The 15035-nt window shown below is 35.2% G+C and overlaps 1 pseudogene; it reads right to left on the bottom strand.

The window, feature by feature from the left end:
- The window catches only part of LOC106469213, a 41882-nt pseudogene that overhangs the window by 10373 nt on the left and 16474 nt on the right, over positions 1-15035 (bottom strand).

Genomic DNA, 15035 nt, shown 5'->3' with positions numbered 1-15035 from the left:
TCTAACAACGTTAAGACGGCTTATCGACTTCTTGAGAAGAATTCTAAGAAGAAAGTAAACCTACAGACATCGGTCTTGTTTAACAAAATCTGTATTGTTTGTTTAAAGTTACAGTTTTTTTACTTTTTAGTAGATATACTATGACTTTTATTGAGTTGTAATGTGTGTAAACACGAGTTTTTTTTATCATGTTCACCAAATAAAATAAAATAATAATCAAATCAGATAAGTTACGTTTACTGTTTAGTGAACATGGTAGGCAATTGCAAAATGTAGTTGTGATTAAGGCGCTCAACTCATAATCTGGAGGGCGCGGGTTCAAATCCTCGAAACCGAACATGCTCGTCCTTACATCCGGGGGTGCGTTATAATGTAACGATCAATCACACTATTCGTTGGTAAAAAAATAGCCGAAGAGTTGGCGGTGGGTGGTGTTAACTAGCTACCTTCCCTCTAGTTTATCACCGAGAAATTAGGGACGGCTAGCGTGTAACTTTGCGTGAAATTCGAAACAAACCAAACCTATTGCAAAATGTGAATATTACTGAATATTGTTTTTATGTTTATTATATTCAAACAAAGTACACAATTAAATTGTGTAACTGGATAGTTAATAACTGTAATCGTGACATGTTTTAAATATAATTATTATTACCCTTATCGTGAGATTAATATATGTTTTCGTTATTTAATTATCTGTTTATTTGCTTTACAGAAGATCAGTGTGAAATTGCTGCATCTTTGAAAAACAATGACGATCGCTTGGTGGTGTTTAATCGACATCAGCGATTTATCTGCCAGTTGGGAAATGACCATGAAACTTGTGGGGAAAAATATTTTTGTTGACAAACAGGTGGTTTTCGCAAATCCACAAGTTGCACTCTTCAGGAGTGGCCCATGATATGAAATCAATAGTATTTCGAAAATTACTTCATAAAAAACAATGCAAAAGAAAATAGGAAAGTTAATACCATTTTAGATTAATAAAGTGATTGAAAAAAGTGAAGACGTTGCCATATACTTCTTTTTTGTACAGGTTGTATGGGGCGTGATGTACTAATCAATTAATGAGCTCATTTAGTGGTAGCAAATACCACTAACTCCCCAACTTTAGACAGTTGTAAACAAATATATATCTATCAGGACATTCCCCCAGAAATGCAATTCATCAGGCTGGGTTTCATCTTCCAGCAAGAGTATGATCTAAATCATACACTAAAGTGGTAAAATGATATCTTGATCGCATGTTGGCTGATGGTACACTTACAGCCTTGGCCTGATATGGACATTCTTGAGGCTCTATAGGCTTTTATGGACAATGAGATGGTCAAACAGCAATAAAATTATTTGGTTGAATTGCGGAGAGTAACAGAAGACATTTGGAATTATATTTCACAATAATATATTGATAATCTTATGCAATTCTCTGTTAAAATAAAATACAAAATACTAGTGATTGTATAACTTATTTGCTTTTATTTTGTACTTTGTCATATAAAGTATTGTAATAACATATTATTTGTGGTTTATGTATGTGTATCACTTATACATTTTCATAGTTATTTACTTAAGGATCATGAGTGCATTTTTAGAGTGACTGTCAAATCCCACTATTCGATGAGAGTAGCCCATGAGTTGGCGGTTGGTGGTGTTGACTAGCTGCTATCACTTCAAAATTAGGGACGGCTAGTGCAGATATCCCTCGAGTAGCTTTGTGGGAAATTCAACAACAACAACAACAATACTGCACATAATTTATGGAGTGAGGTAGGCAGAGGATACTCACAACAAACGTGTATTCAAGTTCATTCCACAGGTGTTTATTTGAATTAAGATCCGGGGATTGTGTTGGCCATAGGAGATGCCTAAAGTGTCCATTGTGTTCCTCTAACCAAATACACAAAGTATGGAGACAGTGGATAGAAGTAGCTGTCCCCCATCAGTGTGCATATTAAACATTGCTGGATACATTTTATCAGAAATGATACTGAGGTAAGTTGTTGCATTAGTTTTGCCTCCTACAGGGAAAAAGCGGCCAAGCATATGCCACTAAAACATTCCCTAAACCATGCCTCTAGCATCAGAGGTCTGAACAGTTGAGATCACATAAAAGGGGCGAGTTATTCTTGGTTTTTTTTTCTGAATCTGTCTTCTCTTACATGTGCAGAAAAGGGTAAAGTATTATTCATTAGACTGCAGTGGTCTCCTATTGCCATAGTCCATTTGTTGCAACGTTCTTTGCTATGTATGGCTGGAGATGGGTGTGTGGATTGCCCTGCACTGAATGTCCGTCAGATGGTGTATTATTTGTTTAATGATGGTTGGATTGTCTATCAACGCTCTTCTCTTTCTGTCATTACGTGTCTGTGGCCACAATTTCCTCTCGCAGAATTCATTTTATTCAACATTTTGCATTACTGATAAACTCAAATGAATGTCTTGGCCACTATGCTAGACGTGCCTCCCTTGAAAGCTTTCGTATCTTTGCCTTTCCCATATCTGTAAGACCAACTGCAAATATGCTTGTCCCAGTCATTGACAGTGCTGTAGGGATCATCTGACACATCATGTGATCAATCTAATTTGCATCTGTAGCTCAAGTCAGGCTCGAGTCTGAAACAGTACATAGCTCATTCCTAATAAAATAGCCAGATCCTGTATATCAGTTGGGAACAGCATGGTCCAGTGGTGAATGCTTTAGACTGGTAGTTGGAAAATTGCGAGTTCGATTCTTACTCGCAATATGTTGCTGTGTCCTCGAGCAAGATACATTACACTAACTGATTCAGCCTACCCAGCTATATAAGGGGTACCAGCGAGTAGATGGGGTTTAACATGCGATGGACTGGCATACATCACAGCGTCAATTCATACAAACTAGAAAATATACATAGCTGAGAAATTTCTTTCTCTTTTAAACTAATGAATATATTTACACGGTTCACCAGTTTTGCTTTTATTTTGCTGGAATTAAAATAATAGTCAGAAGACTGTTCAACAATATATTTGGTTTGGACCAAAAATGAGCTCACCACAATTCAGTAATTGATTTTTCTATTGAACTTTCTGAAGCTAGAGAACATGCATTGGAATATATATTTTACACAGTATATAAAGAAACTATGATATTCAGAGTTAAGGCTCCTCTTTGTTGGAAAGTTTGAAGCTTCATAACATATATTTTTTAAGATGCACTTACCACACAGACCAGTTATGTCCATCTTTGAAAGGTTTCTTGCTTTTAGGACCACAATAGTCAATCTGTTAGCGGCTGGTTGATAGCAAAGAGAAAGTAGGATCTCCCCTCTACCTTGAGATCTCGTCTGTAGTTCGGCACCGTGGCAGAACAAACATTTAAATATTGTGTTGAGATGAATTTCGTGCACCAACCCGATTAAACTTGATTACATTTATTAATTGTTTAAGCTATTTATTTTTATATCAATTATCTCCCATAAAAATGTTTTACTCCAAATATATTTTATAATTGATATTTTAATTATTTGTTAACATGTATTTAGTGTAATTATGTAAGAAAAAAATGGTAAAATTTTACACTTCCATTTCTCACGCCTGTAAACAATACGTCAATATTTTTTTCTAGAATATTTCTGCCTAAATCAAAGCATAAGTTTATATCACACTTTAATCAAATATTGTCATTTTATTCTATGCAGTTCTGTTTATTTTTCTAAACCGCATAAATAGTGTGAACAAAACAAGAAAACTCTTCGACATTACTTAAAGCTTAACAAGCATCAAAATCTGAGCAATTTCATGTCGTTTTCACCCAAATATATTAATGAGTAAGCATTATGCTGGTTCCTATAAGTTTGATTAAGTAAAACAGTAATAGCATCTAAAACAAAAACTAGATTAAGACGTTTTATTAGATAATTTGATGTTTTTAGTACTTAAGTTTCAAGTTACCAGAAAGCTAACTATTATAAGTTTACTAACCTAATTGTATCTATACTTTAAAAAAATGAGGGTGAACATAAAATGATTTTCTAAAATAGAAATACAGAGGTGATTCAGAGATGTTGCATAAAGACCAAGAGTGAAGCGGTGTGGACAAGCTCACAATATGATATATTGAAACACTTGAATTTTATGTCCATAAGTTAATAGATTTTAAAAGTATATTAAAGTATTGCGGCTATGTTTGAATTATTTGCCATAATATATCATGTTACTTAAAACAATTTCACAGACAAAAGATGAAAACTAACCTTCAACATTCTTGGAGTTATATCGCGCACCACCATAGTGCTATTCTCCAGCGTCTGGTCATTTAACTCCGTCATAGAGCATATGACTTCTCCGATCACGTCATCCCGGGAATACCGGTCAAAACTGAGGACAACAAAGTGCAGAATGGTGACTTGTAAGCGGCTAAAGGTAATGCCATAGAAAGTAAAATCTTCATCATAGAAAGGCCGCAGGGTCTTCCGCAGAACCCTAGTCTTCACTTTATGCTGCTTATCGGGTAGTAACTGTAATTTTACATATGGATCCGAGCTATCCATATTAGGGTTTTTAGCGGGGAGGTCTATACAGCGGACAATGGTCACTAACAGTGTCTGTTTGTCCATTTTATACTTAATTCGGAAGTGGAGTTCCCTGAGCTTCTTTAGTTTCTCCTCTGTCACTTTCTTTTCATCGAATAAGCTAGGATATTTATATTTTCTTTTTTCATATTCCAATTGGTACGTAACTAGACCTTTTGGGAACCCTAACGACACTTGTTGTACAATCCTACGATCATCTGTAGATGATTTCTGACTGGTGGTAATTGGGCTTGGCTTGAGTTTACTTGAGCCAATGCTCAGACTCCTCACTGCCGTTGGTTTCCGCGGAACAAGTGACCTTTCAAGTATATTTCTCCTAAGAATATTGGCTAATTTGTGAGCTCTTCTCGAAGGTCGACGACGGTAGCAGTAGTGGGTGATTGCCGCAAGTATGAAGAAAATAAAGACAGTCCCAACCGAGATACCGACTAATGATGTCGTAGTCACTGAAAATATAAAATGTTTTATTTTATTCCTTCTTATTTGGTAAAACTATCTTACCAGTAGGATATCAGTGAACTTGAAGACTTAATTCTTATGGTAATGCCAGTTCCAGCTCTAATTGAAAAAACAAGCACTTCAATAAACTCTCAAGTTTACATTTTACCAAACAGTAGTCTACCTATATTTTCACATCTTTTTTCTCCACTATTTTGTACACTACCACAAATCTTGTGATTTGGGTTTATTAAAGGGCGGTGGCTCCTACGAAATGTCACACATTGAATACTCTTTCTTTTACACTTTCTTCAAGAAATAGATAACTGGCTACTCAAAAACATTCAGTAAAATCATTTGCAATTTCAGTAAATGAACAAACGGATGATAAAATCAATCTTTTTCTAAAAAAACTAACATACCGTATTGAGTCTACTAAAATCCATGAACAAAACAATTTTTATAATGTTTGAAGTCTAATAAATTATTCAACATTTTTACACAAAATATGTTTTATAACTAATGTTTTAATCATTTGGTAACATTTATTTAGTGTAATTATCTAAGAAAAATTTAAAATTTCACACTTACATTTCTTCACAGCTCTGATGCACCAAGCCTGTAGACAATAAATCATTAATTTTTCTAGAACATTTCTGCCTAACCCAAAGCATAAATTTATATTTACTAAGCATTTACCATCGCTTGAGAATTGAATTCCCTGGTTTTGTTTCTCACTTGTTTTTCCTTCTCTTTCTCTGTTTTTATTAGAACAGCCAAGACACGTGATCAGAACAATTATTAATGTACAGCCAAATTTTAAAGTTAGAGTAGACTATAGACTACTTATATCAATCTAGTGGGAATAAAGTGTCATCTATCCAGATATATAATAGCCAAATGTTTCTTTCTGTCATGCTTTGTATCTCCTGAACGGTTAATCATAGAATATACATATATGCTGCTTTCAAGAGTACGTTACAGGAAAATTACTCATTTTTTGCAATTCCTAAAATTTTCATATCGATATCAACATTAATCCATAAGCCTTCGTATATGTTGAATAGTCAGACTGAGAAAACAAGTTATTGAGAAGAAAAATGTTTCCCTTTTAAGGGTATTTCTCGAAAACCTGGACTTCCTCCATCGACTGATTGAAAGAAATATTTCGAGGATAGGGTGTTTTGGTCGTTATTTTTTAAGTTAAGCACAAAGCTACACAATGGGCTATCTGTGCTCTGCCCACCACGGGTATCGAAACCAGGTTTCTAGCGTTGTAAGTCCGCAGACATACCGCTGTGCCACTGGGGTGCTCGAGCATAGGAAATTGAGTTGAAAAAAACACATAAAGAGGGAAATGTATTTGAATATATACAATATATATTTTGTGTTGTTCATTTACATATTCTCATGTCGGTATTATATAGATGCATGATTTAATTGTACTATGTCAAATAAATTGATTTGAATGGAGTTGAATATCTCCCCTTTGACACTTCTTATAAAAATGACAACTGTCAAAAACTGCTCACTTTGATAGTATTCTGTTTTTGCACTTGGTAAAATGAGAAGGAACGGCGGTATCCTGGAAAAATAATTCCTGCAGCTACTTAGCGAACCTGAATTCTCCATTGTGCTGGATGCACAAATTGCATCGAAACCCAAACATTTTTGCCAACAATGAATTGTAAACAGTCTCCTTTATTTAAAACAAACACAATACATTTTTTTATTGAAATAATAAGTGGAATGACAAAAGATGTTTGTAAACAGCCCACTAGGAGTAACAAAAATATATATGTATATACTTTTATGTTCAAATGGATTCAGAATAAACACACTGGCATAGTCATCTAGAATAAATGAACCTAATAACTCGATTGAAGCTAGGTACTTTCGTTAGTATGTGATAATTGAACATAAACAGCAGCATCGCGGATTGTTGACCAGCTGCATATTATGTGAATATGGCATATAATAGGTGCTTATTACAGTGGGCTTAGTTGGAATTAACAAACTTCATATCACTTTTGAAGAGTTTGCGTTTTCTGCTTCAAACACTTCTATTTTTATCAGTGCCAGTTACGTGTACCTTTTCTAGGGTCTTGATGAATGTCTTTTTTCGTGGAATATCCTTGCCAATCGAAGACTTGGATTTATACACAATTGTAAAGGAGTATTTCAGCCCAGAAAGCAGCGCTCAAGTTGTAGCAAAATGCACGAGAACGCTGTTCCAGAACTTATTTGGTAGGTGGAACCGTTTTATAATAAATAAAAATATTTTTACAACACACTATATTCCAATTTGACCATACACATGTGAAAATGTATCAAAGATTAGTATCATCGCAGCGTCGCCTCATTCTGCACTGTTTGACAACAATTTCACATTGTCTGAGCATAGAACGAAAAGAAACATTGAATATTTTTGTCGACTTATTATGTGTTTGAAACATTTTTCAGAGATTTGATTAAACTTACATTTCCCTTTAGGCTGGATAAATACCTGATGTGAAAGAAGCAAATAAGTGAGTAGTCCTATTCTTACAAATGAACTAATACACAACATTTGTGAAGAAAACGGCATATTGTACTGTATATACTTTTTTTGCTCTGTTACACCCGAAGTGCATTGGGTTATTATTATTTCCGCCCTTGTAGTACACACCTACAGCACAGTGTAATGAGCTGATTAGTTTTGCGATAGTGACAATTAATAAAATATTGAAGAAAGGCTTCAGAAAAGATGCCAATTATTTCAAGATGCTAAAGTTTTTGGTTTCTATTTCGTTAACTTACTGTTTTAATGTTTCGTTTTCGCCATTTTCTTTTTAGGTTTCATTAACATAAAAAACATTGGTAGGGGGTACGTTACTTTTAATAAATTTTTAACCGTTGGAGAAATGATACAGTGTGTTACAGCAGTTACTTTGGAGAGGGGAAGGGGAACTCAATGATTGTTTTGGAGCCATGATTGGTTTCACAGGACTAACGACTACTACAGGGATTTATATTGGCCTGGCAATCAATCACAATGTAATCTATCAATATGTAGTTCTCTCTGGTAAAGGAATGGCACGATAAAGGCATCACATTCCTGTACTATTTGACTTTCATGCCCTTTCTCCTCAATGTCTCCATAATTATTTCCCGCACTGTAAATTGGTATACAGTGCTTCACATAAACTTTTGACCTAATGAGTACTTTACTCATTGAAATCAACTGCAATGCTGAAAATGAAAACATGCGTATTTTTCTGATTTCGGTGATTTTTTTCGTTGTGCAACATCCGACATTTTGGAGCTTTTTTGCTGTGTTTTTTAGGCACTCGCTCTTTTTATTTCTGCATTAATATCTTATTAAGGATCACTTGAGGAAAGTATAGCATAAATTCAATGCAGTAAGGTGTTTTATATTTTATTTACGTCAGTTGATAAAATTAGACTGCTATTATTTTCACTTCAACAGTAATCCCTCACTAAAGCTAATCACCAGCCATTAATGGCTGTAGAATTCGTCATCCAGTTTATGGTGAGAATGATCTGTGTTATGCGTAATAGACTAAAACAAAATGCTGCGACAACCAGGGCCGAACAAAACAATTTATTAAAATGTAACAATAGAAATCCAACATCAAACTTTCAAACAACTAGAATACAAGTTTTATCCCATACAAAACAGGTCTTGATATAAACGTTAGTAAACAATATAACATAAATCTCAATGTTATTATTTTCAATAAATAGAAGGAATTAGAAAAAAAGAACCAGAAGAAGAAAAACACCTAATTCCACAAAAAAACAACAATCTTCCAAAATTAAGTCACTTCTTAAGATCAATAACAAAATCGAGCAAAAGTTAGCAATATTTCTTTCTAACTATGTCTCATGAACTAACTCGTTTAATATCGAGGACGGATATTTATTTAGTGGTTAAACCACGAGGTTAAATCTCATGTGACTAACTATTACCATAATTTACATAATCTTTCACAACATTAATATCTGTAAGTCACTGTTAGGGGAAGCTTGCATCAGTTTCATAATATATACATACTCAAAATCAACGTGCTATAGGTAGAGGGTGAGTTAGTGCTTTAATATAACTAAAAATTCATAGTTGAAGTAAACGATAGAAGGAATAGTAAATGAATGGTAAACAAAACTATAATAGAATATAAGTAGAATTTGTTATCTCACACTTCTTTCTCTTAGAAAAATGAAGTGGTGAAGTTAATCACCTCATATAAGGTATCCCGATTTTCGTATAATTAATTCCATATCCCTGTTTATATTGACACTAGGATTCCTTCACAGATTAAGTACAGATACCTTAAAAGGAAAACAATAATCATTTTCTGGAACCTTCAGCTTGATTTTCACTGGCTTTCAGCTCTTGTTCAGATTACTAGAAATTTATTAGGTCGTCAAGAAATTAATGTCGCTTTTTTTAGATGAAAAAACCCGAACAACTTATATATCAAAATAAAACATTTATTAAATGAAATTGTCTCTATTCTTATCGATGCTGCTTTTCTATCTTACAATTAGGTTGTTAATGCCCTGATTAAAGAAATCAGTTGACTTTGAAGCAAAAACCATGTCGATGTCCTGTCTAACACCTTTCACATCTGCATACGTTTTCCCATTAAGATGGTGTTGCAGCGAACGAAAAAGATGGTAATCTGATGGTGCCATATCTGAAGAATATGGTAGGTGGGGGAGAACTTCCCAATCCAACTCCATAATCTTGTGTTGCGTCAAACATGCCACATGTGGACGTGCATTGTCGTGAAGAAGAAGAACGCTTTTCTGATTGACGAGTGAAGAGCGTTTCTGATGAATGGCTTGATTTAAACATTCCAGTTGGTGACTATAGATCTGTGTATTGACAATTCGCTGTGGATTGAGGAGTTCAAAATGAATTACTCCTTTGATGTCTCACGAAATGCAAAGCATCACTTTCTGCGGATGGAGTCCAGGTTTTGGGGTCGGAAGTAGTTTTTGTATTGGACTGAGCCATTGTTTTTGGCGTTTAATATTCGCATAGAGAATCCATTTTTCATCACTGGTGCAATTCTGTCCAAAAATGGTTCACACACATTACGCACCAGAAGAGACGAAGCAACGTTCACACGTTGGAAACGATGATCATCGGAGAGTTCGTGAGGCACCCAAACACCTTCTTGATGGAGTTTTCCCATATTCCTTAAATGTTTACGTATTGTTTCATGAGAGACATGCAATTTCAGGGCCATTTCACGAGTGTGTTGCCTTGGATTAGACTCAACAAGCGTCTTCAGAGCATCAATATCAATTCCAACATCTCGGCCCGAACCATCACAGTTTTTAAGGCTAAAGTCACCTGAACGAAATTTGCTGAACCATCGTTGACATTTACGAACGTTCAAAACATTTCCACAAACTTCACTGATATTCGTTGTGTCTACAGATGCGTTGTTTCCCTTCTTGTATTCAAACAACATTACATGCCGAATGTGTGTCTTGTCGTGTGCCATCACTATAAGGGATTAGAGTATACTGAGTTTTACACATTATATAGGCTACACTAACGTGACGTTTAGGCAATTCGTTTAACTATTATATGTGATGTACATTTTTCTTGGGGGTAGGGGTTAAAGAAAATGTTCCAACACGTGAGATTAATTTCTTGACGACCTAATATCAAGAGTTCAAAGACCAGCTAAGCTGCAACAATCAACTCTGTGACACAGCCATAATGTCTTTTGAGTAGATTGAGAAGAAGACATAGGCAAGTCATTAGCAGGATCTGTTGCAGGATGAGAAATGGACACGACAGCAGAAGTCTTGTTTTGGGGGTAGAAGACCTCCAAGTCTTCTTTAGTCGGCACTCATATTTTACCGAAACTACCTAAGATGATTTCCATTTTCTCCAGTGTCCAAAGAATTGTCGCTGGGGAAATATATGCATCCCTTTATATTAGAAACATGAAATCGTCCTATAGTTCCACCTGAATTAGAACTTTTAATTCAGAGACTAATGGAGTAACACACTTAGTAACTTCAAATAGTCTATTTCACCTCAGAGTAAATGTTGCAGTGAAATTGTCTATTACAGATATGTTTTATATATAAATGAGGAAATCATACTCTAGTTTACTGTATTTAATTAGTCATACGAGTACTCGTAGTCTAAATTGGTCATTACTGCTCATCCAGTTTACTATCACTGCTTTTGTTATAGATTTTAACCATTGCATAACGTGTCCGGAATCTGAACATTAAACCAACGCATATGCTCTCCTTGACTGGTGAAATAATCCATTTATATTTCTGTGCTGTTCCAAACCAAACTGCTCTCCTTTAACATTGTAACCCAAAATATTACCATATATTCCATATTTGTAGAAATCATTAGTTATTCTATTGACACATTGTCTATTTAAATAGTGAACATCCTCCCAAACGAGTAATGATAACAATGTTTGACAAACACGATAAATCCAAGTAATTCCTTCTTTTCATTCAGTGCAAGCATTAAGGAGTTATCATGAATGACTTACATATGTTGGTTCATCCACATGTCTTCAAGCTCTTATTCTACATAGTACTGGCTGGTCTTACATTCTTCTGCTCATAGAATTGTCATTTTGCATAAGCAGGGCAACATGCTGCAAATGTGGATGTGTTGTCCACAATCAGCCCTAGATGGTCACAGACTCTCTCCCAGCCTATGTGACCCACATATCCTCTTTAATTGGCACTTCTCCAGGTGCTTATTGCCTTACATCTAAAGTGGAAGCTCCTACTTGTGCCTGAGGTATTTTTCATCTTTACTAATCAGTGATAACTCAGACCCTTGACAAAGATTATCCAGTACGAATGTTGGGAGCCAGGGTCTGTGTATGGCATGTTGAATTTTGTCTTTAAGATATTCTAGCATATTCAAATTCACACTTGTTGAATGTAACGGTAACAACATCAGTGGGATATCCAGTAATCACCCCCCTCCATAGGGCCCGGCGTGGCCACGCGGATAGGGCATTCGACTTGCAATCTGCGGGTCGCGGGTTCGAATCCCCGTCCTACCAAACATGCTCGCCCTCCCAGCCGTGGGGCTTTATAATGTGACGGTCAATCCCACTATTCGTTGGTAAAAGAGTAGTCCAAAAGTTGGCGGTGGGTGGTGATGACTAGCTGCCTTCCCTCTATTCTTTCACTGCTAAATTAGGGACGGCTAGCGCAGATAGCCCTTGTGTAGCTTTGCGCGAAATTCAAACAAACAAACAATCCCCCTCCATAGCTTCTGGAAACAATACATTGCTTGTTAAGTTTGGGAAGAGACTCTTAGAACACTTGAGAGTTCTGTAAACCTAGGCTCTACTCTAAATATTAATTCCTCCCATTCAAAACAAGTTTTGTTCGTGTTCATATGAATTTTTCTATTTTGAAAAGTTTGGAGTTAAGTTTTAAAAGAATACTAGAAAACAATCTGAAATGAATCTATGGGCAAGACAATAATATTTATTGTCTTTCGAACTTACTTTATTGTATCCATAGATGAAACTGGAGCAAACAGAAACACAGTAAGCTGCACAATTCAAGATTCAGAGAAAATTGTCTTGAGGGTAATTAAATGAAAACTAGACCAAAAAAAAATAAACACATTTTTAGCGATGTATAGAAGCTTAACTAATAAGTAACTAATGTCATCCACAATCAGACCTACATAATCACAGGTACATTCTCAATATTTGGCAGCTTATGTGCCAAATGAATTGGAAATATTTGAACTTTCCTGCATATTGTACTGTATTTTCTAAATTTTTAAATGTAGGATTTGTAGTTCTAATCAATAAAGAGTTATCAAAAATAAGCAAAAAAAACGCTTTTATTATATCTTCATATTTTATTTTAAATTTAATATTGAAAGCCTGAAAATATAAAAATAAGTCAAACGGTATAAACACGAATATTCATTACTAGAAAAAATTCACAAGACAAGTGCATGAATAAAATAAACAACCTGGATAATAGATCAAAAGCACTGGAAAGTTGGGTAAAACTACTATCATATTTAAGACGTTTTGTGTTTCTAGAGTTTCAATATACCTCTATATTCTAACATACAGTGATTTGAACAACTCATTGTTTGGTTTGGTTTGTTTTGAATTTCGTACAAAGCTACACGAGAGCTATCTGTGCTAGTCATCCTTAATTTAGCAGTGAAATACTAGGGACGATAGCTAGTCATCACCACCTACCCCAACTCTTGGACTACTCTTCTAACAATAAATAGTGGAATTGACCGTCACATTATAATGCCCCCACGGCCGAAGGGGCGAGCATGTTTGGTAGGACGGAGATTCAAACTCGCGACCTGGTCATTCCAGGCCTTGAACAAATGATACACAGATGTATAGCATCTTTCTAATATATATATATATATCAGAAAAAATCTAATTTTCCCATTGCAGGTATCGAAAAACAATTTTTAGTGCTATAAGCCCACAAGCTTACCGATGAGCCACCAGTAGGTATATTCAGTAACACAACCCACGAGTAATAAAACATCAAAACTTGCGCAATATATTTTTTAGAAATTTGAAGAAATGTACACCTTTGAAAGATATTCAGTTTCTATGATGTATTATTTACTTTAGTTTGTGATGAAAATGGAAATAAACAGAAAGGATACAACAGCATGATTTTCAACATTATTCCTTGATTAAAAAGACAGACACGTTTAAGATCAGAAAATTCTAAGAAGTGTAAGTTATTAATTTTTATTGGACCATCAGTTCTAATCCTAGCTGAATCGATCTTAAGTCCCATATCTAATAAATAACTCAAGCATGGGAGAGTGTCTGCATTTCAATGACCACTCACTGGTCTTTAAAATACTGTAAAATTAAACTCCTGTATTAACAACTGGTCTGTAGTAACGGACTCCATTGCAGCAGTTTTCTGTTTTCATTCTTCACAAAATACTACTAGATTTAAAGGACACGGCCTATTCCCATGACTCGTGCTTTACCTAAGAGAAATTGTCTTAATTTATCAAGCTCCCACAGGATTGCCAAGCACTCTTTTCCAGTGGTGGCTAATAATTTTCAGCTCAAATACGCCACTGGATGTTCCATGCCATCCTCACCTATTTGACTCAGCACTAACCTTACACTGTGTAGGAAGCATCAGTTTGCACAATGGTGGATAATGTCTCTTTATAGCTATCTAAAATTGTTTTTTTAACAATGTCTCTTTTAAGTTCCTAAAAGCTCTCCCACTGGCCTCATTCCATACCACATGTATTGTCCTGAATTATAGGTTAGTGTTATGAGTGGATCTGCTATTTCCGCAAACTAGCAATAAACTTCTTGTAATACCCAACCATCCGAAGAAAAGATCTAACTTTTGTCATAGGTTTACCCAACGGTCTAATAGTTTTTAATTGTGCATCTACAGGGGCAGTCAATCCCTTACCCACCATGCCACCTAGGTTTCCCCAACTATCTAATAGCTTTTAACTTTGCCTCTACATGGGCAGTTAATCCTTTACCCACCATATCACCTAGGTATTTTATGCAATCCACCCCAAGCTCCAATTTACCTGGTCTTGTTGTTGATCTTTCTGTCTGGTACTTGCCTCAACACTTTTTGCTACCCATCCAATTATTAGTGTATATGCCAATGTCATCTATGTAAGCTGTGATTGACTCACCTAATCTATGCAAGATGTCATTAATTAACCTCTGAAATGTTGCTGTAGCATTCTTTGTTCCCACTGGCGGTACATTAAACATAAATAATCCATAAGAGGTAGAAAATGCTGTTTTCACTCTATGACTCGAAATATCCTGTTGATAAATCAATTTTAGTAACGTACTGTGCTTGACTAATTTCATTTATCATATCCTTCATAGATTCCCTAATTTATTCTTCCTTTTAACAATTTCTTAATCTCACCTTTTATAATTCCCTCAAATGGTGTGTCTCTCTCCTCTTGGTTTCCTTTATTAAAGGTTACTTACATTGCATGTTTAA

Source organism: Limulus polyphemus, unplaced genomic scaffold (assembly GCF_000517525.1).
Source record: "Limulus polyphemus unplaced genomic scaffold, Limulus_polyphemus-2.1.2 Scaffold3358, whole genome shotgun sequence".
In the NCBI taxonomy this organism is placed as follows: Eukaryota; Metazoa; Arthropoda; class Merostomata; order Xiphosura; family Limulidae; genus Limulus; species Limulus polyphemus.
Note: the sequence above shows the minus strand (reverse complement) of the source record. Positions and strands in the feature narration are given on the sequence as shown.